General features: G+C 30.6%; 1 protein-coding gene across 5 annotated transcripts in view; it reads right to left on the bottom strand.

Moving 5' to 3' along the window:
* The window catches only part of LOC129960919 (MFS-type transporter SLC18B1-like), a 128,430-nt gene extending 103,968 nt beyond the window's left edge, over positions 1-24,462 (bottom strand). For 2 of the 5 annotated variants that reach the window (XM_056074662.1, XM_056074655.1), the window contains exon 1: positions 15,337-15,452. The gene's annotated coding sequence lies outside the window, so the exon portion shown is untranslated. Of the gene's footprint in view, positions 1-15,336; positions 15,476-24,286 lie in introns of those variants that run through there. The other 3 variants (XM_056074660.1, XM_056074656.1, XM_056074663.1) reach the window with 3 other exon arrangements.
* Positions 24,463-25,386: the final 924 nt, after the last annotated feature.

Genomic DNA, 25,386 nt, shown 5'->3' with positions numbered 1-25,386 from the left:
AACGACGATTTTATAATGGAATTAAAACTTGTGTTTTACGATGAATAGATCGATAGAAACAACTCGAATTAGTATACGTCCCTCCACCCACCCACCCAGCAATGAAGCGTGCCCAGGCGTTGCCACTCGAAAGTGAGACTGTAGATTTTTTTAAATACTTCAAAAACAGGTACCATTATGAGCATAATTGTACATTTAGTATCTCAGCAAAAAAAAAATTGTAAAATTTTACAATATTAAAATTTACCTTTTTTCATAATTGTGTTAAAAGATTTGTAAAAAAAAATATTACTTTTTTATTTTTGTTTTCAGCATTTTGTTAGTTACCATTCTACAGTGAAAAAAATAACATGCTTTTTTTTAACTCGTATGGAAAACTCCTTGAATTTCGTAGACTAAGATTTCCTTTCAAATTCGTCTACTGTGTGTCGGAATTCGACGGTTCTACAATGCCTTACTTCCAATGTTTGTGAAACCTATTGTATTTACAATATTTTAAAACTATGTCAAGGGCATTCCTTATATTCTACAGAATGTAATTTTGTTCGCTGTCAGAATGATGATTTTTGAATGTTATTAAAATAATAAATCAAAGTATCTGTCATACAACATGTGTATTTTCTTCTAATAAAAATTATTAATAACTACGCGGAGATAAATATTCAATAACTGATCATGAATTCCTAGCATGCAGGATGGATAGTCTGTGGAAAGTTCCATCTTGTTGATTGATTTGAAAAAGGGCATCCCTTTCTCTTTAAAATAACTCTGTGCTTATCAAAATGTTTACAAAGGAATGAAAAATGAAGATTTTCACAAATGACTGCCTTCTAGCATGAGCACGATGCTTTGATTGGCACAGTTGCTCTCATGATGGATCTATTGAATGATAGCAAGCTTATCCAATCGCTCATTAAGGGAAGCCATTATTTTTATTGTTTAAAATATACAGAAAAAGGGCAAAGTCTTGCCTTGATTATATATATATATATATTACAAAATAACCGTTGCATGAAATAATGCAATTTTTTTCACACTTTTTTGAGTGCAAAAGACTCATTCCTTCTGAAGAAAAGTCTCCTCCTACTTCGAGAAAGAATCCACGGTAAATTTTAAGGGACACATCATTTTTGTCTTACATGGTGTTGATGGAGAAAAAAGCAAAGTATGCGCTTTGATTTCACGAAAAACAATCGCCCATTTACATTCAACATGCGTTTCGACATTGTTATGGACCCAATTCTCCTAATACAAAAGTAATGAGGTAATGGTATGAAAAACGCTCCCCTGATATTACATCTTTAAATTTTTTTTTTCTTTCGGGGCTACATTAAGAACAGAATTTTTAACGCACCAGTTGCTGAAATTCAAGAACTGAAGGATAGAATAAAAATTGTGTGTACCGTTAGAGATGACAAGCTGAAGAATTCTTGGAGTCATCTAGAATACCGCAGACATTCTCTGAATAAAGTGACACCCTCTGAAATCTAATGAAGTACGTAGTCTTAGTAAAATCTTTATAACAGTACTTACAATGTATCGAAGCAAACATATGTCTAATTATAATTATTTGCATCGCAATAAATTTCAATCTTTTATAATCAAGGCAAGACTTTGTGCTCATCTTGTACTTCATTAAAGAGAAATGATTGAATGCGCATTACTCATTTGTATTTAAAAATCTGAGGTTATTTTCCAAGTCATACATTTAAGAAGCGACTTTACCCGAATAACACTAAATTATTTCAAGAAGTGTACGAAGATGGCAACTAATGGAATTTAACTGTATGCTAAATGACGTGATGTTCCAAACAGATGACTTATTGCCCCTACGCATGAAGCTTTTACTAGATGATAAATGCGGCGTGTGTCAATCTTACTAATCATTTCGTGTTACAGAGCTATAAAGTATGCATTTTTTTACTTGAAAGATTTCATCTCTCTCCAGGATCATAGTCAAAGAGATAAAACATGCACTTTATCTATTTACGGTAGATAGCTTTTAAGCCATCTCATTGTTTTAGAAGTTCATAATCAAAAAAACAAACATTTGTATAACCAAGCACTTGCATCCTGTAAAATTTTATGATTGTGAATTACCATGAGATACTTTTTGTTGCGCGTTGTCAGTCGTATTTGAAACGTTTCCAACATTCAAATGAAAGAACATTAGGGAAAAAAAAAAAAAAAAAAAAAGGAAATTCTCAGAATTTTTGTGAACGGGGGAGATATCTTAAGCCTTGATGACTTTGAATATCTAAAGACAAAGTATTTACTTTCTTTTGATGTTTTGTGTTTTGATGTATGGTAAAAGGTTTCCACATTGTTCTTTTACAAAGTTAAAATATATGCCAAACACTAGGAAAATATAAAGTCTGAAAACGTAAAGCTGATTACAGCACTACCAGATGATTTTAACACCACTTGGTAAATTTAAGGGGGACACCACTTAAATTATCTGATGACGATTGTTAATAATAAGCCTAAAAATTGAATTTTAAAAACATACCCAAATAGCATGAAATAGCTCCTTTGTGAAATAGTGTTTTGTAGAAACGTGCGTCTCATCAAAAAAGATGAAAATCAATTGGTTATAAATTCAGTTTAAGAAACTTTCGGACAAAACACTACCACTATACAAGAAGTTGCAACTTCTCTTTAAATGAGAAAAGATTTTTTAAAAATCAAGTTTAATATCAGCTGCGATATCACTAATCAGTTTTTTCCTTCTTGTAGTGCAGTAAGGAAATTCTATTGGTACCCGAAGTTTGAGGGGACTTGATAACTACTAAACAGATTCATTTTCAAATGGAACAAATTCTACATAGAAAGACCTTACTTAAATTGAAAAAAACGAATCTCTATTTATAGGTTAACTAGTAAAACATTTATTAGAACGTTTAAACATTTTACTAGTAAAACATTCAGCACCCTCAACAGGAAAAGATGGAAATACAAGAAAACGCAGAAATATATGACAACCAAGAATCTGAAACTATTCCAGAAAAGGAAGCTGTCTTTACAACGTATATATAGAGAGTCATACTAACAATATTTTAATTCTGTAAGAAATATTTTGAGTTTCTTGAAAATTGTTAATACCAAATTAAAATGGACTTCTAACACTAAAACTGTGTAGAATATAACTTTAAAGTCCTTATCTAAGTAGTTGGGAGTTTCCTCATCAAGTCCACCGGGATAAATTGAGGTCAATTTATCCCAGACTTGTGATTATAATCTCACTCATGAATAAATGCTGATAGACAGTATGAAGTTCAGCGTATAGACACTAGCAGAGAAGTTTGATGAACAGTCAGGTCAGAGCACTGGTGTTAAAATGATTCATAAAATAGTCTAAATCAGGGATGGGAAAACTTTTTTCGATCACGGGCCAAAAAACGAAAAAAAAAAAGTTTGGCGGGCCAAGATAAATTTTTCTAAAATTTTAAAAACGATATAAAAGTATTACAGTTTAAATATATGTTAATGAGATGAATAAAATTGCGATTTCATTTTTAAAAGTTACTTATATTGAGGTTCGAAGGGAGATGCACTGATTCTAAGGAACGAGGCTAAATGCTCATCTGTCAGTCAACTTCTGAAATAATTCTTTCTAAGGCTCATAGTTGAAAACTCTTGTTCACATATATAAGATGAAGCAAACATAGCACTGATTTCTGGGCTAGAGATATTAAATTTGGGAACTTACTTTCGATAATGATGTGTAAAACTCAAACTTTTGTATATTTAGAAACAACTGCTTGAAATGATTGTTAGATTGAAACTCAATTAATTCAAGCTGCAAATCGACCTCACTGCTTCACAATTTACGTTGAAAGGCCAATTCTGTTTGAATGGCACTGAAATCTTGAAATCTGCTTTTGAACTCAAAATGCAATTGTTTCAAGCCATCTTCATAATTCTTCAGCTTCTCTTCATTTACTGAGGGTATTGAATTTAACCTCGGGAAATGAGACAAATCTTTCTTAGCTAGCTGCCCAGCAAACAGATTAAGTTTTAGTTTAAAAGCTTTGAGCTGGGCCCAGATATCGTCGATAAATTGATTTTACTCTTGCATCTTGGCATTCAAGTTGTTCATATGACAAAGAAGATCTGTGAAAAATGCAAAGTCCGAAAGCCATTCTTTATCTTCTAAAGTTTCGCACTCCACAGAACACTGTTTCTCACGGAAGAACGACACAATGTTGTCTTTCAGCTGCCAAACTCGCTCGAAAGCACATCCTGCACTAAGCCATCTTACTTTCATGTAATTCAGTACATCAGAATATTAAGATTGTGCGTACTGAAGAAAATCTCGAAATTTCCTGTGAGTAAGCCCACGAGATTGAATAATATTTACGGGTTTCATATTCAATGCAGATTTACATAGAGAATCTTGATGTATAATACCATGTAAAAAAACAACATTGTTCCCGGGAAAGTTTTGATTAAAAAGTCCAAGAAATCCAGATGTTTTTCCTGTCATATTTGGTACTCCATCGGTTGTAATATTACATATATTTGTTATAGACACTTTCAAAGTTAAAAGCCCTTCCTGAAATTCACGAAAAATATGATATCCCTTTGTAGTTCCCTTTTAAGAACACATGCACCGCAGTTCCTCGGTAATTTCAAAGTTATCATCAACACCTCTTATAAATGATGCTAATTGAGCAGTATCATTTATATCTGTGCTTTCATCCATAGCTATGGAGCAAAATTTAAACTGGCCAATCTTTGACTCTAATTGTGATGCCAAATTTTTATCGATGACTTCGATTCTAGAAGTCACCCTTTTTCAAGATAAGCTTACAGTCTCAGAATTATTTTTCTCGTCTGGACATAGAACATCACAAACTTGGAGCATGCATTGTTTAAGAAACTCCCCATCACTGAGAGCTTTATTATTTTTAGCAATATTGTTTGCTACAATGTAACTTGCATGTGTAGCTGCTTCTTGGATATTGCTGCTTCCCTTATTGAAAAAATTGTGTCGGCCTGATAATTTTTTACAAAGACTTTCTGCATTTTGTTTTCTTTTATATTCGGACATTGCTTCGTAATTGAAATTCTTATGCTTAGATGTAAACTGATGAGAAATGTCATATTCTTTGAAGATTGCTACAGATGAGACACACTGGTTTATCTTTCACAACTGTAAAAAATATTTCGAGGTCCATTCATCATTAAAAGCACGGCGCTCTGAATCAACTTTACATTTTTAGTAGCCATTTTGGGGTTGAAATATTTTACTAATAACTCAAACAAGCACTAGCTACTCTATACTTTGAATAATGTCACCACTATTCACAATGATGCTGTATGTCCACAGTCTTTCTATACGTAATCAATAATATTAAAACTCGGGCCAAAAGAAAAAGCCGCTGGCTGGAGCTTAAAATACGCATATTTGAGGCCTAATTCACCTATATTGGATTCCCATATGTCTGCTCCCCGAGAAAGAGATAACGCTTGTTGGCACCAATCTACAGCTATAACTAACATACTTTTTTTAACACTTTACCGATTGAAAGATGTCTGTGCTTGCTATTTCCGTCGATTTATGTTTAGTAGAACAAAAATAGAGAAAGTAAAAAGATCAGCAGTCCTTTGAAAAAAAGGAATAAAAAAAACTAATATGTAATCAAAGTAGAAAAGGAGATCAATATATAATATATACATATGTATTTCTTTTAATTTGCCACGAACCGGCAAAATTAAAATTATATCCGCGGGCCGGATAGAACCTTCCGGCGGGCCGTAGTTTGCCCATCCCTGGTCTAAATGGTACTAAAGTAACGTCAAGCGAATTTGGGTAAAATCGTAATCGGTCTAAATAACAAACTATTGAAATAATTGATCAGCAAGAAGTAAGGGCAAAGAGTTTCCATGAGATAGTTATATAATAGCTAGAAAACATCAATCTGTAGAAAAGCAACTTGATTTTATAAGCATCCTTTAAAAACAATATTTTAAACTCAATCGATTACGTTTAATGATGTCTGTCTTTTTCATCTTGAAATGCCTTACATCGTGAAAGACAGGAAAGTTAGTGCGTGGCATAGGGTGTTTTCCTTAAAAAGCAAACGCTTGTTCTAATATCCGAGACATATAAGCTCTTTTATAGCAAATAACTGAACTGAAACAATTGAAGACCAAGAGAAATAAATGATACAAGTGACAAAAAGAAATTCAAAATATTACCTTGTTTAAGCGTCAGATGAACAATATTTAATCTTGTGATAAAGTGTCTGTTAGCCTTCTAAGTATTTCATAACAACGTGTAACAGTGACGTTTGTAAGACATTCTGTGATTTCCAAACATTTTTCGGGCTTAAATGTTTACCAGTTTTAATTTTCATTTGTCATTAACAAAGGCTGATTACATTAGAGAAAGTAAGAAAAGATTTCTGCTGTTTCGTTTCTTCCATAATTATATAGCATCGAGATTCTCGTGATCACTAATTTTTATCTGAGAAGAGATGACTTAATTCCATCTTGCATGTCGAGTCGATACGATTGAAAATGGCTCCAGTTTAATTTGAACATGAAAGAAGGTCCCGGCTTTGGAGCGATTCTACAAGAGATCTGTCATGTAAGCGAATACTGATCATGTAAGTGAAGCGGCCGACCTCCCGTTGATGTAGATGCTCTCGTCCTCTGTTCGAGATTTAAAATTTCTAGATCTGTACCGAAATAGCTCCCGTATTACTTCCAAATGGGACGTTAGTTTAATGAAACTAAATTCGACGTAATAACACTGGTTACACAAACAGCAAATTTTTCTCCTGTGGCAAATTTACCATCGCCTTTCACAAAAATCTGGCGTTTACACACACGGCAATACATCTTCGCACTTTACTGATTTTAAAGTAAACTATGTGAGAATCATTCAAGGGGAAAATGTCCAAGATATAAAAACATTCTGATTGACAGCAGATAATTGTAAAATGTACCGTTTTCTTATTTAACACGAGTATTTTAAGAGGATACTTTTTTTCTTCGCTTAATTTTTATTTAATTCAAAAATTTGACTGTAACACTAGAAGACACAACCATAATAAAATTTCTTTAAAACGCTATATGATTACTAATTTTCCAATAATGTTTATATTTTTACAACTAAAACATTTATTATTAAATCCAGAAACTTCTGCATATGTGAATAAAGACCTTCTGCCATTACACAGAGTGATCACTGACACTTCGAATTTTTTTTACGACTCCCTACACTTTTTAGAATGTAGCGGATACATGTGAAGTAAGATATATATGATATGAGAAAGTATGGACTAACCAAAATCATTTCTCTCTTTTTCTTACAACTCATCGATGTCGCTACGAATTTCCAAGCAAATTTTATGCCCAGCGTTTTTGGCAGGCGGGAAATAATATTGCACGAATTGTCCAACATGAATATACATCAAGGATTTTATCCCATAAAACAAGCCCTTTTTGAATTTATGCGAATAAGTTTTCATAATCGATATTTAGGCCACTCGTGTTCATTTTGATACTAAATTGATCCACCACCAATTGATATTAAAATAATTGTGTTTTACATAAGAAGATAAAACTCATTCTAAGACTGTAAAACAACAGAAAAACAGCTGTGTGTGTAAACTTACATTTGGCCACGTATGTCTCTAATTAGACGATGATGGCAAAAATGCCTTTGACTTCAGTGGCAGTCGGCGGCTGCATAATTTCTGCCAACTGTAAATTGACAATGCTTTTTTTCCGTTTAATGTGCAAGCTATTTTTTACTTCAGTGCCCTACTATATGAAAAATCCGTCATGTGTGTACCCAGCTTAGGTTAATCAAACAATTCAAATTATTCCCATTGTTTGAAGGGGGGAAATCTTGTGTTCCCCAGAATACATGCAAATAAATACCGAAATGAAGTATCAATTAATAAGAAATGGAAAAAAAATTTGATTTTATATTGTTGTTTGTTAAGTTTAAAGGAAATACTGCAAGTAAACATAAATTAAGTTATAAGAAATATTTTATCAGCCTTTTTGCTGGTACAGAACCCTTCGTTTTAATATAAGTTTTGTCTTTGGCATATAATATAGCATCACAATATTTTCGTTTAAGAGTTCAGTTAAAAGAAGTAATTAATCTTTCCTTATGAAATACGTGACAGTAAAATTACAAATATTATTTGATGCTCAGACGTCAAAGTAATGTCACGCTCATTCTCATGGTCTGTTGTAAAATTGTTCCACATTGCAGTTTTTAAAAAAAATTTGCTGTTTATTATGTATGGAAGAGGAAAATGAAATGATTATGCAATTTCTTTATCGGTAAATTGTATTTTAAAAAATTGAATCAAAGTGAAGTACACTCTATTCGAACTTTAACATTAATCGAAATTATTAATATTTGAAATTATCTGAACAAAATCGGAGCAGAATTTTGTAAAATATATGTAATACAGAAGCATCCCAAAATATTTTTGAAATTTAGATGTATAAATTATAGAGTATTATTTTTATGCAAAAAATATTATGACTTTACAATTATTAAGTTATTCAAATTATTGAAGAATTATTTTTGTGCATATGTTATTATGATTTTACAAAAACTATCAATTCATGTTGTTTTTGCTGGAGATTTTCCGAAATTTCAATTATATTATTTATCACACTTCTGTACTAATTCAAATAAAGCAAGTATTAATAGCTGGAGAATTATGAGTACATTAAAAATCAGGATGAAATCGAATGATTATTATCAGATTTTCAGCAAATTTTCATGTTATTTTTCAAATAAAAGGCAATAATACGAAATATATACATACAATATAAATTATAGAGTATATTTACGAAATATACGCTCATATTTGAGTATACAAGCCATACTAGTCTGACACAAATCCCTTATCACAGTAACAAGGCTTAAGGATGTCATATTCTCTCATGAAATATACGTCTGACAATAATAAATTTATTTGAAACTGATTGTATCTATGAAAGTCTGAAAACGATAAGGGTTATTTTAACTTCAACGGGACTCAAATTATAAAAGTAGAAACTAAATGGTTTTTATTAATAGGACTGGAAGGCTGGATGTAATTTTTTTTTTAATATTTTGAGCTACGATTTTATGTCTTTTCCCTAAGACAATCTTCCTCAGTCTTCTCAAGAATTTCACTTATAAAACGGTATAAAAAATATTAAACTGTTTATACGCATAATATAATTTCACTTGCTATTTATGTTGTGTACAAAGTGTTCTCTAATACGCCGAGTTATTATTATCTTTAGGGACTTGTATTTAATTCGTTTACCACAGATAATATGCACTTAACATATCGCAATTCTAATGAAAATTTTTTTGTCCTGAGTTGATGCGAAAATAACAGTGTTGACAATACTATAAAAATATAGGGATTTATGTTAAATGCAATAAAATATGCTATATGTAATAGTTTATAAGAATCAGCTTAAAATTGGCATAAGGTGCTTTAAATGGTCACGAAATTCATGTTTGTTGTTGATTTAAAACAATTGTATTTTCTAAATATTCCAAAACTCAAAATTGTAAAAACTGTAAGCCGTAAAATTTCATCCTCTATGTAATTTTATTAATTAAAATATTCTTTATACAGTTTGGTCATAAAATAAAATTGGTTATTTTCAACACCATTTAAAAAATTAGTTACGTTAAATGTAATCTAATTTGGTCTACATATTATTTCGATTTAAGCAAAAAAAGTTCTACCATTAATTGCAATTTGGATTTTACAAGCAGCCGACCTAGTCGATTAGTCGAACAATAAAATTAAACTCGAAAATAACAATAAAACATAACATAACAATAAAATTAAAGTGGAAAATACATTAAAAGCTAAAAAGAAGAAAATAATTATTAATAAAAATAAATTCTAAAAAACATTTGTATCAGCACACAAAAACAGTAGAAAATTATATTTTATCAAAATTCTGGAAGTAAAAAAAAAACCAGTAACCTTAAAGCTGTGGGACGTTAAAGACAATACGATAATGTAAATAAGCCACAATGAATGTTATGAAGAAGAAAATTCCCTCAACATCAATATGTACAAAATAATATTATTAAAATTCGAATTAGCAGAAGAGTTTCTATTAATTTCCAGAAGTTTTACTTTGATCTTCAATCTTTCGATAAAAAAAACTATATATTTTCTATTTTTCATTACATAATAAAAGCATGTTTTTATTTTTTAAAATTTGTAATAATATTTGTTCTGTAATGGAGGAACATAAACGTGTATTGTTTCTGTCAGTATGAGTGGACTGTGACCATAGGTTCTATTGCCGATAATGCTCTTCAGCTATTCTCTTATAAGTTTTCTTACCTTGTATACAGTCGTTATGCATGGATGAAAAGGTTTCAAGGTAAGTCAGAACGAATACGTTAGAAATTTTCTTGAGAATAATCAAAATATTACTTCATGAATGATAATAAGATTAATGCTATTTTATTTGTATTTTAAATTACGGGATATTGGATGAAAAATAATTATTATAATTAGAAAATAATCATATAATTGTATTCACATATACTGTATTGTTTCTAACGATTTATTGAAAAGTCTTCCGAAATACTTCAATAGCATTACTATACTATACAATATAGTCTTTTGTTACTTGTGTCAATAATGGATGAGTTGAGATCTCCTGAATTTCCAATAGTATTAAAAGTGCGATGAATCCTCTTATAATTTCAAAAGCATGCAATATGGCAAAAGTGTTTGCATATATTTGAATCCGAAAATACCAATATTAGTCGAATTCGTTTCGACTATTAGCAGCGTAAAATGGGACGAAAAATGGAATGGGGGAGTTATTAATGATTTACTTTTGGATACAATACTCCTGTAGACGGATATTTAGTAAAGTTATTGCTGGTAAATTTTTCGAGTGGCCCTCATTTCCTAAACTCGAATTCTTTGATAATCTTGAGCTAATTGGCTAACTTTCTTGCCAGATGGTTTTCATAACTTATTAATGTCATAAATCAGACCAGATATATTCCTTTCTTTATTATATAGCAATCTAACAACTGATACAGACAATTTTGTTTAATAGCTTTTTTTGTTTGCTTCGAAGCTTCAGAAGTGACAAGAAATTTTTCCACAATACAACAGAAAACAGAAAAAAAAAAGCAAAAATACATTTTGAAATTCTATATTAGAAATTATATTGCTACCATACCAAAAGTCAAAAATCAAATATAGATGATTATTAATAGCTTATTAAATTTCAGATTCAAAGAATTTTCTGGGAGGTGAAGCTGGTTCAACCAGCATTTAAATGCGAAATTTCGGCTTATGTGATACTTACTTCTGCCGATTCTAAGAAACCTTTTCTTTTTCCTTAAATGAACCGGATAATAAGCGTTTTCGTTGCTTCTGTAGTAAGGGGTATCAGAACATTTGACATAAATACTAAATTTGGCAAACGATTTCATCCTTTCAAAGCTGTATATATTGCTACATGGATTTAAAACAAACTCGAAAAAAAGATCCAATTCTAGTAAGTGAGAACTAAAAGGGATGGACATAGTAAGTCCCGAAAGCAAAACCCGGCGGAGGATTCTGTTCGATCGGCTTGCCTGTATGTCACATTAGAGACCATTTTACACTCTTTTTGGAACTAATTAGAAGACTGTTAGCCGTTTTTCAAGTTCACCATGTTATAAAGTGTAGTTCAATTTATATTTTAACTTGAAAATTTTTATTTGACTTTTATCAACACTTTTAATATGCAACCATCATTGAAATGAGGATGTACTTCATCATAAGTAGCTTGAAATAATTTAAAATGTTATCAGTTTACTCTGAGATAAGCGAAATATTTACCAAAGAAAAGCGATAAGTGAAAAACGAAGTGTTTGCAGAGCCATTTGCTTTCAGATTAATTATGGGAAGTTGAAATATTGAACAATACAATTTAAGAAATGAACATTTTATAAGCTTCAAAAATTAAGTTCTCGGAAATGTCGAATAAATCTCTCAAAAATTAAAAAAATTGTCTGAAACAGAAAGATTTTCAGTTTCTTTATGCATAATAGAAACACTTTGGTTGTGAAAAATAGGAATATTTTCTCAACTTCTAAAAAACTAAATTTTCCTGAAAAATTCTTTGCAGATGATTGGTTATGGAATGGTTATTGGCTTTTTTAAGAGAAGAATAAACTGCTGAACCTTAAAAATTGAACATTTTATTACCTTTCTGAAATGCTGTTTTGATCGAAGTACTCTGTTCTAAAGTTATTCTATTTTCACAAATATGGTGCGGGAATGAACATCTATAAAATGAAATCAAACAATTGAGCATTTTATCCAATCGTAATTTCCCCCTCGTGTATTCTGCATGTAAATATAAGATCACAAAGTTCTGAAGTTCATGCAAAAATAAATAGTTTCTAATATTTAAAAGATTACAAATTCGGTTTCTTAAAATTCTGATTTCTGCAAAATAAAAATAATAAATAGACAGGAACGTAATGCTTTTTATTACACGCGTTTATTTAACCTTCAACTGGTTTGAACGTAGAAAGTCGTCCCTAAGAATCACTTCTATAAAGGTTCAAACGCAGAGTGTCATAAAAACATTAAATTACTGTTAAAAAATCGGATGAAACGTAGAAAAGCGTTTTCTGTAAATTGGCATAAGATCGTTTCCGATGTAAAAATCATCAGTGCCTTTTTTTTTTTAGATGATTGCCATTTTACGAAGATTTAGATGCTGTGCATTGATTATTTTCATCAATTAATCGCTTAAATGTTAATTAATATGAGTTCCTAATCTGATAGTTAATTTTCCCAAACTTTATTATAATGACGTATTATGAACTATATTGAAAATCAAAAAATAGGAATACAAATAAATGAATGTTGTAAGTGCACAAAAACATGGAATATTTATATTTCTTTTATCATTGGTAGTAAAAGTAAAAATACTAAAAACCTGAGTCGTTGAAGAAGATAAATGAGAATATTAAGTCATGATCATTAAAAATTAAAAGAAGAGATTGAAATGAATTATTATGAGAGTGAAATGACAGTTTAAAGTATTCATTTCAACCTGACGATTTTGCGAATTTTGACATTACTCTTAAGATTTTGATTTTTTTAAAAAAAATCATTATTTTAAAACACTTATGAAAACGTACTCTCTAAAGGCTTGTTTTTGCTATTTTGAACTTCAAGAGTTTATTGAGTTGTTACTCAATTTCACCATTACTCAGTTCAAAATTTATAAAACCTAACTAAAATGAATAACATGCATATTTAAATTAGATATTTTAGAATAATCGAAGTAAAAATTTGGTGACAAGGAAGGGTTAATGAAGAATAATCTCTAGAAGAAACTGTTTTTAGTGTACAATAAAATGGAATTATTTTGTTGGTTTTTATATGAGTGCCTTGCCTGGTAGTAAATTTGCTAAAACTTTATTATAATGATGTATTATGAACTATTTTGTATGAGATCATAATTTGTGTGCAATGATGTTGCAGGCAAGCCTCAATTAAAGTGTTACATATAGTTAACAACAGTTCACAAAGAAAGCTCAAAGCTAATATACTATTTTTAATATTTGCAGTTTTACAAAATACTGTACCGAGTTCTTAAATTACACTCTTATTAAATTTAAGAAAATTTTAATTCTTAAACGAATGTCATCAGAAATAATGGACATTTCTTAAGGAAATTTTTTGTTCATAAATTGATAAGCTATAAAATAACAGTTATGGTTAACTCAGATGATCACGTCATCAATGCATAATTGTTGTTTGAAGCTGGAGGGGGGGGGGGAGGTATAATGGACCTCTCTTTCTATTATACATTCCGGAAAGTTGACAGTTTAAGAGTCTGCGTGGCAATCACTCACATTCTTCCAATAATGCTGCTTTCAGGTCCTGGATGTGTTTGGAAATACAAAAGCGAGTTGCAATGGACCTCCTAAGAATGTCCGGTACGAACTCCAGTGTTATAAGATCTGGCTGGCTAATCCGTAAGCCGAATATCCTCAATTTCTAGAAATTCATCGACCAAGTGAATCTAAGTGGGCGAATTTCGTTATCCATAAAAAAGGAATCTGACCAATTGTATCCTTGGAAATCAAGCTGAAGACTGCAAGATACCATTCCTGCATTTGACAGCAATCACATAAGTCCCATTCTTTTATGCTCAGAAAAGAACTAATTTAGTATGATACACAAAATATTGACTTTGAAGCAAATATCTCTGGAAGACCGCTCTGTTCATTTATAAGATCAGATATAGACTAATAACTGATTCTAAACGTATTTTTTATTTAAAAGGAACCAGAAACCAGCTGTTTATCCAATAACATATGAGAAAGAGATCTATGCTAGCAGAGATGTGATGTGTCAGTAAAGCATTATATCAGAGGGGCGCACAAACTCCATATCTTTCCCAGAGACTCTGTGATCTCTGTCAGATATAATGACGAGATCTTAAAGCCCACTGTTCGCATTTTTATGGTCACAATTAGCCATAATTTCTTGTAAATAAAGATAAATATGTTCATATAGGGTTTCTCTAGTGGACAAATTGCTGGGGACAAAGTGAGGACATTCGGCATATAGACTGATCAGATTGATCTTCGGTCCTTAGAACCGGTCTAATATGTTTAGAATTCTCTTAGAAGAGCTATTGCGTTCTCATTTCTAGAAACATTTTCAGGACTCGAAAACCGAAAGAGTGGAAACAAGTCAACCGTCCCATTTGCCGACTGAATTCACGTTTTGAAAGTAGATAGAGGCCACGATAATTCCTATTAATTCTCTTTTTTTTCTCTCAATCTTGCAACATCTGTTTGACACTTTGCAGCATTGATGACCCGTATACATAATCAATAGAGTTAACCATAGCTGTTGCTTCGATTTTTATCAACCTATAAAAATACTTCATTTCTTTCAAATATGCCCATTATTTCTAGAGATAAGTGAAATTTTTCTCCATTTTGAATTACTTTGCATATCTAGTACGGAACAATGATAACTTTAAAAAAATTAATAAAGTAGTAAAAAACTTATAAAAATTTTATTTAAAGATTATAAATATTTTGCTTATTTCAAATATTGTTATAAGACTTATTCTCTTGTCATTCTAAATTTAAAGGAACTCTAAAAACAAACAAGCTTTATCTCAAATTGCAGAAGGGATATTTTCATGTAAATTTCTGCATACACAAATGAATGAACTGTGAATAAGTAAGGAATAGTAATTGGTAAGAATGATCAAAAATCTTCAAGACAATTGCTCATCTATTAAAATTCAAAATTTAACCGAAAGAAGCGAAACATTACTTACAAAATTTTCGTTTCGCTCCGCTCAATGATTATGTCTTTTTAAAACCCACAGCACGGCTGATACTGCTCTGAATCCTTCAAAGTTCAAATAGCATTTTTACACAGAACAGATTACAGTGCTCATATTTACGACACTTTTCTATATTCGTCATAACTAGCTGTACTTATTTCAGATGTCCTGAACAAATAGCATAAGTGGTTTCGTATATTGTGGAAAAGGGTATAAAACTTTGGATGGTTTTTCTTATTTTTTTCAATCTTTTTTATACTTTAATTTGCCATTTTATTCTTTTTTATTTATACATAAAAAACAATGACTTTATCGAGCGATGCAAGTCCCGCATCCATTTAATTTTCGAATCCATCAATGCGTTTAGTTAAATGGTAGATGACGTACAAAATCATTTTTCCTATGTGACTAATGGTAAATTGTATGGATTAATTCATTGGCATTAATGGATTATTTGAAATCTGCTACGAATCTACTTAATTCTAAGGAATTGAAAATCTCTTCTCAGAGGCTTGGTTATATTAAGTATAAAAAAAATGCTTGTCATTTTAATATTCAACAATTTTAAAAATATGATGACTCTTCTCGGAGAAATTTAGAGTCATTCAGCAATAAGTAATGACTTTTTATTGATAAATATGTATTGCAAATTTCAAGCAATCTTTACCTAATTTGATTACTTTGTGTATCAATCGATTCTTATGCTCCTTCCTCGATTATCTTGTTTTAAAGAAAACAATGTTTGATATAGTTGCACAAGTTTTGCAGTAAAGACAAGTAAATATGTATTGTAAACTGAGCATGATTTATACATAACATGATTTGTTAGATTTGCAAGAAATATACAAAAGAAGTGATTCTGCGTGAACTAGAGTTAATTCATTTCCTATTGAACCTTCGTAGAGCAAGAGGAATATAACATAAATTCTTGTGCATTATAATTCTTCCATATCATTGTTCACTGGATTGGGGGAAAAGCATAATGCTTCTTTTCAAGTATAGTAATGTTAACAGAGAGTATTCAAATTTGAATGGCACGAAAAACGATACATTACCTTAAAGATATTGTAACTTTTATTAAGATGAATTGATCTTTTGTCTTTTTCTTGAATATGGAGTAAAACATAAATTTGCCTTAAATAAATTAACCGAGAACTTTAATTCTAATGCACCAATGCAAAGAATCTTACACTTTGCAGGATTAAGTACCAACACAAACCACCAATGAAAACTTTGGAAAAATCATCCAACAAATAGAACTTTAATGTAAAGAACTAATGCTATTCTTCAAACTTATTCCACCGAGGGAGCACCTCGGATAAGGGGATAAGAAGCTTTCTAATAAGTAAGCAGGTTCTCGCTTCCCTAGAGGGCATAATAATGGAATGGAAATGAGGTGGCTGCATACCGATGTCGGGTCGTACCCTTTCGTAGGTAGTGGGTGCATAAGCTACACCGTAAAGGGGACCAATTTGCATTCATCTTAGTGCCTGACAATACTGTCGATATAGTCTTTTTCCCAGATTTATTTTTTAAAGATGATTTGACAGACAGGGGTAGCTCCGTTTGTGGTTATACTTCAACGTTTTTCCTACGGAATTCTGTTCGGAATACTATCTGTACTGAATGCGATAAATATGTACACTTACTGAATGTCAATAAATTGTTTTGACAATAAAATTTTCAAATCTCAAATCACATACCTTAAATGTTTTTTAACATTTTTCAATTTATTCTAGAGAATCTCGAAATGATTTAAAAAACTATTTTAATTGATCTAGTCTAAACAAAATCTTGCTAATTTTTGAAAAATTTCATTTTTTTTATCATTTATAAATAAAATAAATGAACTGTTATTTTGACATTTCATTTTGAAATGACGTTAGGATAAGGAAAAAAGATCAAAATTTCCGATTGTGGCCAGATGATGAAGATGTACCTTCACCCAGCTATTCAAATTTTCAGAGATGTATAATTTCTTCAGCTGATATGATAGATTTAACATACTCTTACCTCGCGTGATATCCTCCAAAAACAGTAACCAAAGTATTATATATACCTGCCATATGAGATATATTTGTATAAATATTTAGAGTATTTGAAACTTATTTTTTAACCATCGACTAAAAAGAAATGGATATGACATGTTTTCAATAAACGAAGTTTCAATTTTATAGGTCACTTAAAAAAATCTTCAGAAAGTAAACTGATAATACTTACTCGCGTTCAAGTATTAAGATTCAAATATTTATTTAGATTATGAAATTTAGATTATAAGAACTTCTTTTGTTTATAAGCGTGCTAAAAAAATAGGTTTCATTTTTTTAAGTTGTTTTCACAATGCACGTTTAAATACACGCTGCAATGGTCTGAAGACATTAGAAAATCAAAAATATTTGTTTTTCTTTTTCAAATCTAGCTAAAAAATATATACTGCACATTCATTTAGAATTTTTTATTATTATGGAATTCACTTACTTACTGATTCATTTTCGACTTATTTATTTATTTTTTTCGTTTACTTATCTAATGTATGTAAAAAAGGGAAAAGGAGAATTTTTCTTCGAATATCTTTCATAAGAAGAACTTTCATTTTAGAGAACGATGTTTAAGCAATGTCACGTGTTCTCTGTCGAGAGGAAGCATGCCCACAAGAAAATGAAACTAAAGAATTGTATATTTGAATTAACTAACGGGCAAGACAATTTTATCTTCAGACATTATTTTGGGGGGACAAATTGAAAGTTCATAATTTTCATATATGAAGCTTGAAAACTTCTCATGATTGAAACTTGGTTTATGCGTTATAAGGGAAAAGGAAACTGCAAAAACAATGACTGTTTAAACTTTGTGGTGTTTATGCAATGTTAAAATACCACTATGCAAATGAGGAGAATTTAAAATGATCAGTAGTCAGTTTCATCAAATCATAGCAGGCTGCATCTTACAGGGGCTCTTATTCTAGTAGGGATAAGAAAAAGCACAAAACTGGGCCGCTTCTAACAGCTGTCAAATAGATGATTTAGACATTACTTGATATGTTAAACTCTGACAAAAACAGCAAAAACTTTCACTCAGACAACAATAATGGACTCAACAATAGCCCAAGTAATAGCTGTTCCACTGATATTGATATAATTTCTATACCAGAACCAAAATCCAAAGAAACTCCAAATATCTTCGAAATAGTCTCTCCAAAGAATTCAGTAAGAAAGATATGAATCGAAAAAGAATTCCAAATCATCACAAAACAACCATTCTTAACCTCCCCAGCGAAGAAACCTAAAATGAAGATCAAGAAACTTGCCACCATAAGTTTAATGCTCGACCATGAATATCCTCTAATATTACAAGAAATCACCAGCAGTCATCGGACAGATGGATACATCATTATCCAGCCACAGGCCGAAGAATCCTGAGAGCAGTAAAATACTGATTTTTAAGATTTTGAGTATCCGATTTATATTTCCTTATAACTTTTTAATTTTAGCTTTTTAATGAGCTGGTACCCGGCACGTTACTAACAGAAAAAATAATTTTGAAAATATCGTTTGAAATTTGTAATAGCTATTTTGATTCATTAGGAATGATAGAGAGAATGATATTTGTTTTCTTGTCGGCAATAAATACATTCATTGAAATTGAATGATATATAAAGGAGAAGACAACTAATATTTACTCTATTTTTTTTAACTTTTTTATTCAAGTACTTTAGGGTATACAAAGTTTTTTTTGTTTTTCCGTCTTCAGCAAAAACAAATAAATTTCTTGACTGTCTGATTCGTAAGTATTCAACTGGCCATATGGAAAACATGAATTTTCTAAATTCAATCCGTACTTGAAGTGATTGACCTCGCGCCTTTTTGATGATCATCGAGAATGCAAATCTAATGGGGAACTGCAATCGTTTGAAATCAAAAAGCATGTCGGTGGGAATAATGGGAATGAGCACATCTTCTCCAATCGACTTTCCGTTTTGAATAGTTGCCTCGATTCTTGCTGCATGATTCTGATGCGCGTGATTGATTAGAAGACCATTGTCTTTCGATTCTTACCGCATGTTGATCTCGAGATTCTGAAGCACGTAAACGATCTACTTCGTTGCTCGCTTGTTTATCTGAGAAGTTTGAATTCGCCTATTTCTACGTGCTGTGCTGTTAGATCTAGTAAGTGATGAACATTTGAGAGGCATATTTTTTGACGAGCAATTAACATGATATGCATTTGTATAACCGTTTGTCGATTCACGAAATAAGCAGAAATATGGATCTTTGCACTAGAAAACTTATTTTGATATAAAATTATACATAACTTACCTTGATCAGCATCGATGATAATAATCCTATTTTGTATGTGTCAGATAAACTCTGAATAATATGTGCGTTTCGCAGCAGACAAAATATTGTGCATGTTGAATGACAATATCTTGTGTAGATTACTATTCATTAACGAAAAGAACAAAAAGTTAGCGCTTGCACTAAATATTTCCGATTTCATTTCACTCACATTGACTGGCATCGATTCTAATAATTTTATTCTGTTTGATATGTGCGCAATTAACTCCGAATGACATGTTCCGTTTGCCATTTACTATTTTTCTTTTGTCAATTATCAATTTTAAAATAATGTTTAGTAATAGAAATGCTTAAAACGATTTGTTTGTAAATTTTATTTTGTTCAAAATAAATGCTAATAATTCTACTATGCCTATAACTTTCGCGCAAGTACAAGCAATAAGTTGGCAAAGTTTTATTGCAATCGGATGAACGACACGGCAGCGCATACAACAAACAAAAATTCATTATTATATTAGATTAGATGAAAATATGAGAAATAATGTAATTGTATATGAACATTATATGGTTAAATTTTCAAATTTCCCAATTGTTCCATTTGTAAATTAGATAGGTTGGGAAAAGAATGGTTTTTCTCTTTCACGGATAATTGTTAGCAGTCCTGAGATCCCTTAATGACTAGACAAACAAGCAAATATGATGATATTCATTTTAACATATTCTCTTTCACGGATAATTGTTAAGAGTCCTGAGATCCCTTAAATGACTAGATAAACAGGCAAATATGATGATATTCATTTTATCATATTCTTTTTCACGGATAATTGTTAAGAGTCCTGAGATCCCTTAATGACTAGACAAACAGGTAAATATGATGATATTCATTTTATCATATTCTCTTTCACGGATAATTTTTAAGAGTCCTGAGATCCCTTAATGACTTAGACAAACACGCAAATATGAGGATATTCATTTTATCATATTCGGGATACTTCCAGACAATAAAGGGATACTATTCGTATGATCAGGGCAATGAACTACACTAAGAATGATAATTGGCAGCAACACGCAATCCATTTCCGCTTCATAATAATTTGCAAAAAACGTGAATTTGTACACAGGCTCCATTATGCAGCCGACTTCAGTATGACATTCTTCGCCTTGCTCTTAATTATGTTTCCCGAAATGTGTGAACTAGGCAGCTGTCTTCATTTTTTACATACCTCCATATGAACGTTAGTAAAAGATAAGCATAATAATAATGTTCTTATTTCAAGAAGATGCCTTCATATAAAGATTTATATTGGATCTTTGAAATCTGTTGCTTTACTTACAAACCAGATTCACTACTGCAGGGTGTGCATGCACAAAAGTGGAATAAACACAGGGGGCAGCTACGGCAGGATTCAACAAAATGCAGATTTGGCATGGTCCTTGTCTTTTCATATCGAAGTTTTGATAATTTATTTTTGAAATAGGATCAATTGAAAAAAACGATATCTATAAATATGTCTTGAGAAATGAAATAAATGTGTCGCGGAAACAAGACATACGCCTGAGTATTTCTCCTATGAATTTTACTGCAGAATAATCAAACTTGTAACCGGTTCTTTAAATGCAAGTTTTCTTCTATTTACAAAGAAATTTTCTATTTCGGTGAAATTGGCAGAGGGAAATTATCGGTTACAGTTTTTGAATTTAATTTTCTCTCTCTTCAACCAAACAATAGTACCCATCAGACTTTTTTACAAGAAGGGCCGCAGCATGGCGTAAAAAGAGTTTAATTCTTGAATAATGACGGTATATAAAAGAAGGGGAGGGGGAATTCTGAAATGTCTAGAAGAAAAATTAACAGAGCTTCAAAAATATCAAGTAAAAAATTCTGAAATTGGGAAATGAAAAGAAAGAAAGAAATGAAAGAACGAAAAACTGGAGAAGTTGCAATGTATTTTTTGTTTAAAGTGAATGAAACTATTTTCAAAAACACAATGCCGTGTTTCTATTCTTGTTATTTAAGGTGCCGAATGAATTGTTTCTCAGAGTTAGTTGATTTAGTCATGGCTGCAATAATTGACATATTTAGCAAATTGACTAGTAAAAGTGAATATGATGAGCTCATTAATAATAAAAATAAATATAATAAGATTCCTAAGCTGATTGCTCTATTTTTTTATAAAAAATTGCAAAGAAAGTAAAAGACGGGAATGATATTATATTAAATAGTACACTTATTTAATTACTATCATACATTAATATAATGTCGAATGATTTATTTTCGAAAATCTTTAAATTGTTACTAAGATCACAATTAGATGAATTGTAAAACTGCAGTGCTAAAATTGCAAGCAGATTAGAAATAAGGGGCTCATACGAAAGAGGAACAGAATGATCATCATGAAGCATTCTGTAACATAAAGTAACTTAATTATTATAAACTAAAAAAAACCCTTTTCTTTATTTAAAAATTGTAACGAGCAAAAAAAAAAAAAAAAAAAATATCAATCTGAGATTTAACAGAAGCGATTGCTGATTTTTATAATCATAGTGCAGTTTATTATCAACTAGTCGCCTTTGGCGACCAGCTGGTTCACCAGGAGAAATGCTCTCTAAAATTTTGAAATAATTATTTATATACTTTAATTTCTTCAGCAAAATATTTTTAAGTTTCATATTTCGATAGTCATATTTTTACGATATTTTGTTCATTGTACTATATATCGCTCTAATTTGCTATCAGCTGCCGTTTGAATTTGAAATGAAAGGAATAAAACTTCAAAAAAATATGAAATTTTTTTTTCTGAAACCAAGTATATTTTTAAAAAAATGACTATAGATGTATACCACAGAATTTTTTTTAATAATTTATGAAATATCACATAAAATTATTCAATAAAAACTTCTCTGATTCATCATAAAATTCAGTTTTGCTTTCAAAAGGATTTGAATGCAATAAACAATCATTTATTTCAATCACTAAATGCACTTCTGAAAACAATTATGAAGTCTAAATTTTGTACAGTCCTTCGTTCCTATAAATCATATTCAGTAAAATTATTTTGACGATCTAGCGTTTAAATCTTCTGCGATCAAGCCTGAGCGAATTATAAAAATTTGAATATCATTTTAGGGCAATCAACATTTTAGACAATCAGTCTCGAGGAAAGTCTAAACGCTGATTGGCTATTTTTTCAAGATGGTCGATGGAGAAGTTTAAAATCGCGCATTTTTATAGAAATAGAATAGAGACATTCAAATTTTCATAACTCAGTCAACTTTGATTGCCAAAGAGTGTAACCTTTTTATTTAAAATATTGGTGTCCCATTAATATTTTATGAAATATGACTCACAGAATGGAGAATCTGTATAAAAATTTAAAAATCGTAATTCATCAGAACATTTATTAATTAAAAAGGCATTAAATATGATTATTTATTTCATTTATAATTATTAATTTCATTATTTAATTTGCTGTACTATTTAACTTATTTTTTTTTAATTTGAGCTTTTCCCAATATAATGGCAGCACGTTGGTAACAGCTAATTTTTTTCCATGTACGCTTAATTTGCTCGTACAGGTTAAATTTTATTTTGTGCGAAATAAATTGCTCAAATACATGGTTAAAATATTTTTTTAATTAATTAAAAATAGAAACTTAATTTCTAGGTTATAATATTGCTATCCTAAAAAAGATAATTTTTTGAATATAATTTGATGTAAAAACTGTTTCTTGTGTTATAATATTTTCGGAAGTTATCGCAAAAAGCGCCGAAATTTTGCTTAATTTTTAATTAATTAACATTCTAATTAAAAGAATAAAAAATAACTCCGAGGTGCATATTCCCAACATCCAAGGTATACATGTGCTAAATTTGGTAGCTGTAGATCAAACGGTTTGGCCTGCAGAACGCCAACACACACACACATTCAGCTTTATCATAAGTATAAATTGAAAAATGACATTCAGTAAACGCTAGAGCTCGAATTCTTTATTTCTGACATTCATTATTTTTTCACTTCTAAATGACATATTTTTTCAATCTGAATAACAAGTTGAAAGAATTCAGGAAAAACAAAAGCAACTAAGATTTAGTGTTCGAAGCTAATCTATTTCCTGCAGTTCAATTGATTCAGATTATGAAGGTATAGTCTAAATATGTCATATGATATTAGAGAGTTGAATTATATTTTGCTATTATAATGCATGCAAAGGGCAATTCGCTTTGTCATAAAAATATTTTTGCCCAGTTTTTAAGAGTTATGTTTCAATAGCAATTTTAAAAATTCACCAGTTGGAGGGTTTAAGATTGGGTAGACATTTGCCAAGCCATCGGACCGGAAGCCTTCCTCAAACTAGAAGACTAGCTAAATATTCTTCTGGCGTCTTTCTTTAAAAGTTCTACATCAATGAAATTGAGTGAAAAATTAAGTACAGTCGAATTTTTAGGCGTGTGAATAGGAATTGAGGATATCACTCACATCAAACTGATATTAAAATGCAAAACTCTTAATGAGAAAAAAAATATCATCTTAAAGAATGTAAAGAGCTAATTCATTGATGCAAAGTGACATTCATACAATATAATACATGTATAACAGGAAAACAGAGAGACCTGAATTTTAAAAATAATATTCTCTATTACTTACTTTGTCTCCATAATTTTCTTGTAAAAAGCTTTTAGTTAACACTGATTTCTAAAGAAATAGAATATTTCTTCTCTCCTCTTCTTCAAACAAAAGAATGTTTGTTCTCAAGCAGTAAGCAAATGAATGAAACGAAAATTATTTCACTTGGCTGTGCCTTTATAAAACAGCGGTCCGACAAGTCAAACAGTGTATGTAATAATTTCTACTCAGTACGGTTACCAAGAAGTGAAACGGATCCAGTGCCATAAAATATTTAATCGGCATTGATATAGTGCAAGAGATAAGTTGATCTTGAAAGATAAATCTTGCCCAAGTCTCATAAAACACATCTTAATGTTCTGATACTACTGAATAGTACAAAAAAATGTGACTAATAATTCATTTAGCAAAAAGAATCAAATTCCGCTTTTCGCAACACATAATAAAACCTATCCATATCATCAGAATATTCCGACATAATCCTGAAGGCACGTTTAAAGGTAGATGTAAGTTTTTAATTTGAAAGCAAAATATGAAAACTTATGAAGGAATGCCTAAAAAAATCAAGTCAGGAGCAGATTCTTGCCTTTTTGTGGGTCGCTTGACTTGATAAAATGTATTATACTGAATATTCTATTAAAATTTTATCTGTGCTATTTTATAATCAAAAACTTCCTACTAAGCAAAGAAAATAGCGCCTTAATTGCCATTATCTTTTAAATCGCAACTATTCCTTATATTCATGTTCTTCGTCTTTATTTTGAATGCAGAGAAACAATAATATTGTTTATTTCCTCCTTGATTGTTTTTATTAATGCTAAATTAGTTTTCTAGACCTTCGCTTTTACCGAAGTATATTATCAAATATAAAAGACGCGCTTTGAAATTGAAAAAAGCATCAGAATATATATATATATATACATTCTTCTTTCTTAAGAATAGAAACTGCTTACTGTAAATTGACTTTTATAGCGGGCACTATCATAACGTATGATAATACAGTATTAGAATTATTTTGTCTACAGTAACGCTTATACAGTAGACTCCCGATTATCCGCGGGCGGGTTATCCGCGGAGCGGATTATTCGCACCTGTCGCACTAAGTTTTTTTTTTTTTTTTT

This window comes from Argiope bruennichi, chromosome X2, assembly GCF_947563725.1.
Source record: "Argiope bruennichi chromosome X2, qqArgBrue1.1, whole genome shotgun sequence".
Lineage (NCBI taxonomy): Eukaryota > Metazoa > Arthropoda > Arachnida > Araneae > Araneidae > Argiope > Argiope bruennichi.
Note: the sequence above shows the minus strand (reverse complement) of the source record. Positions and strands in the feature narration are given on the sequence as shown.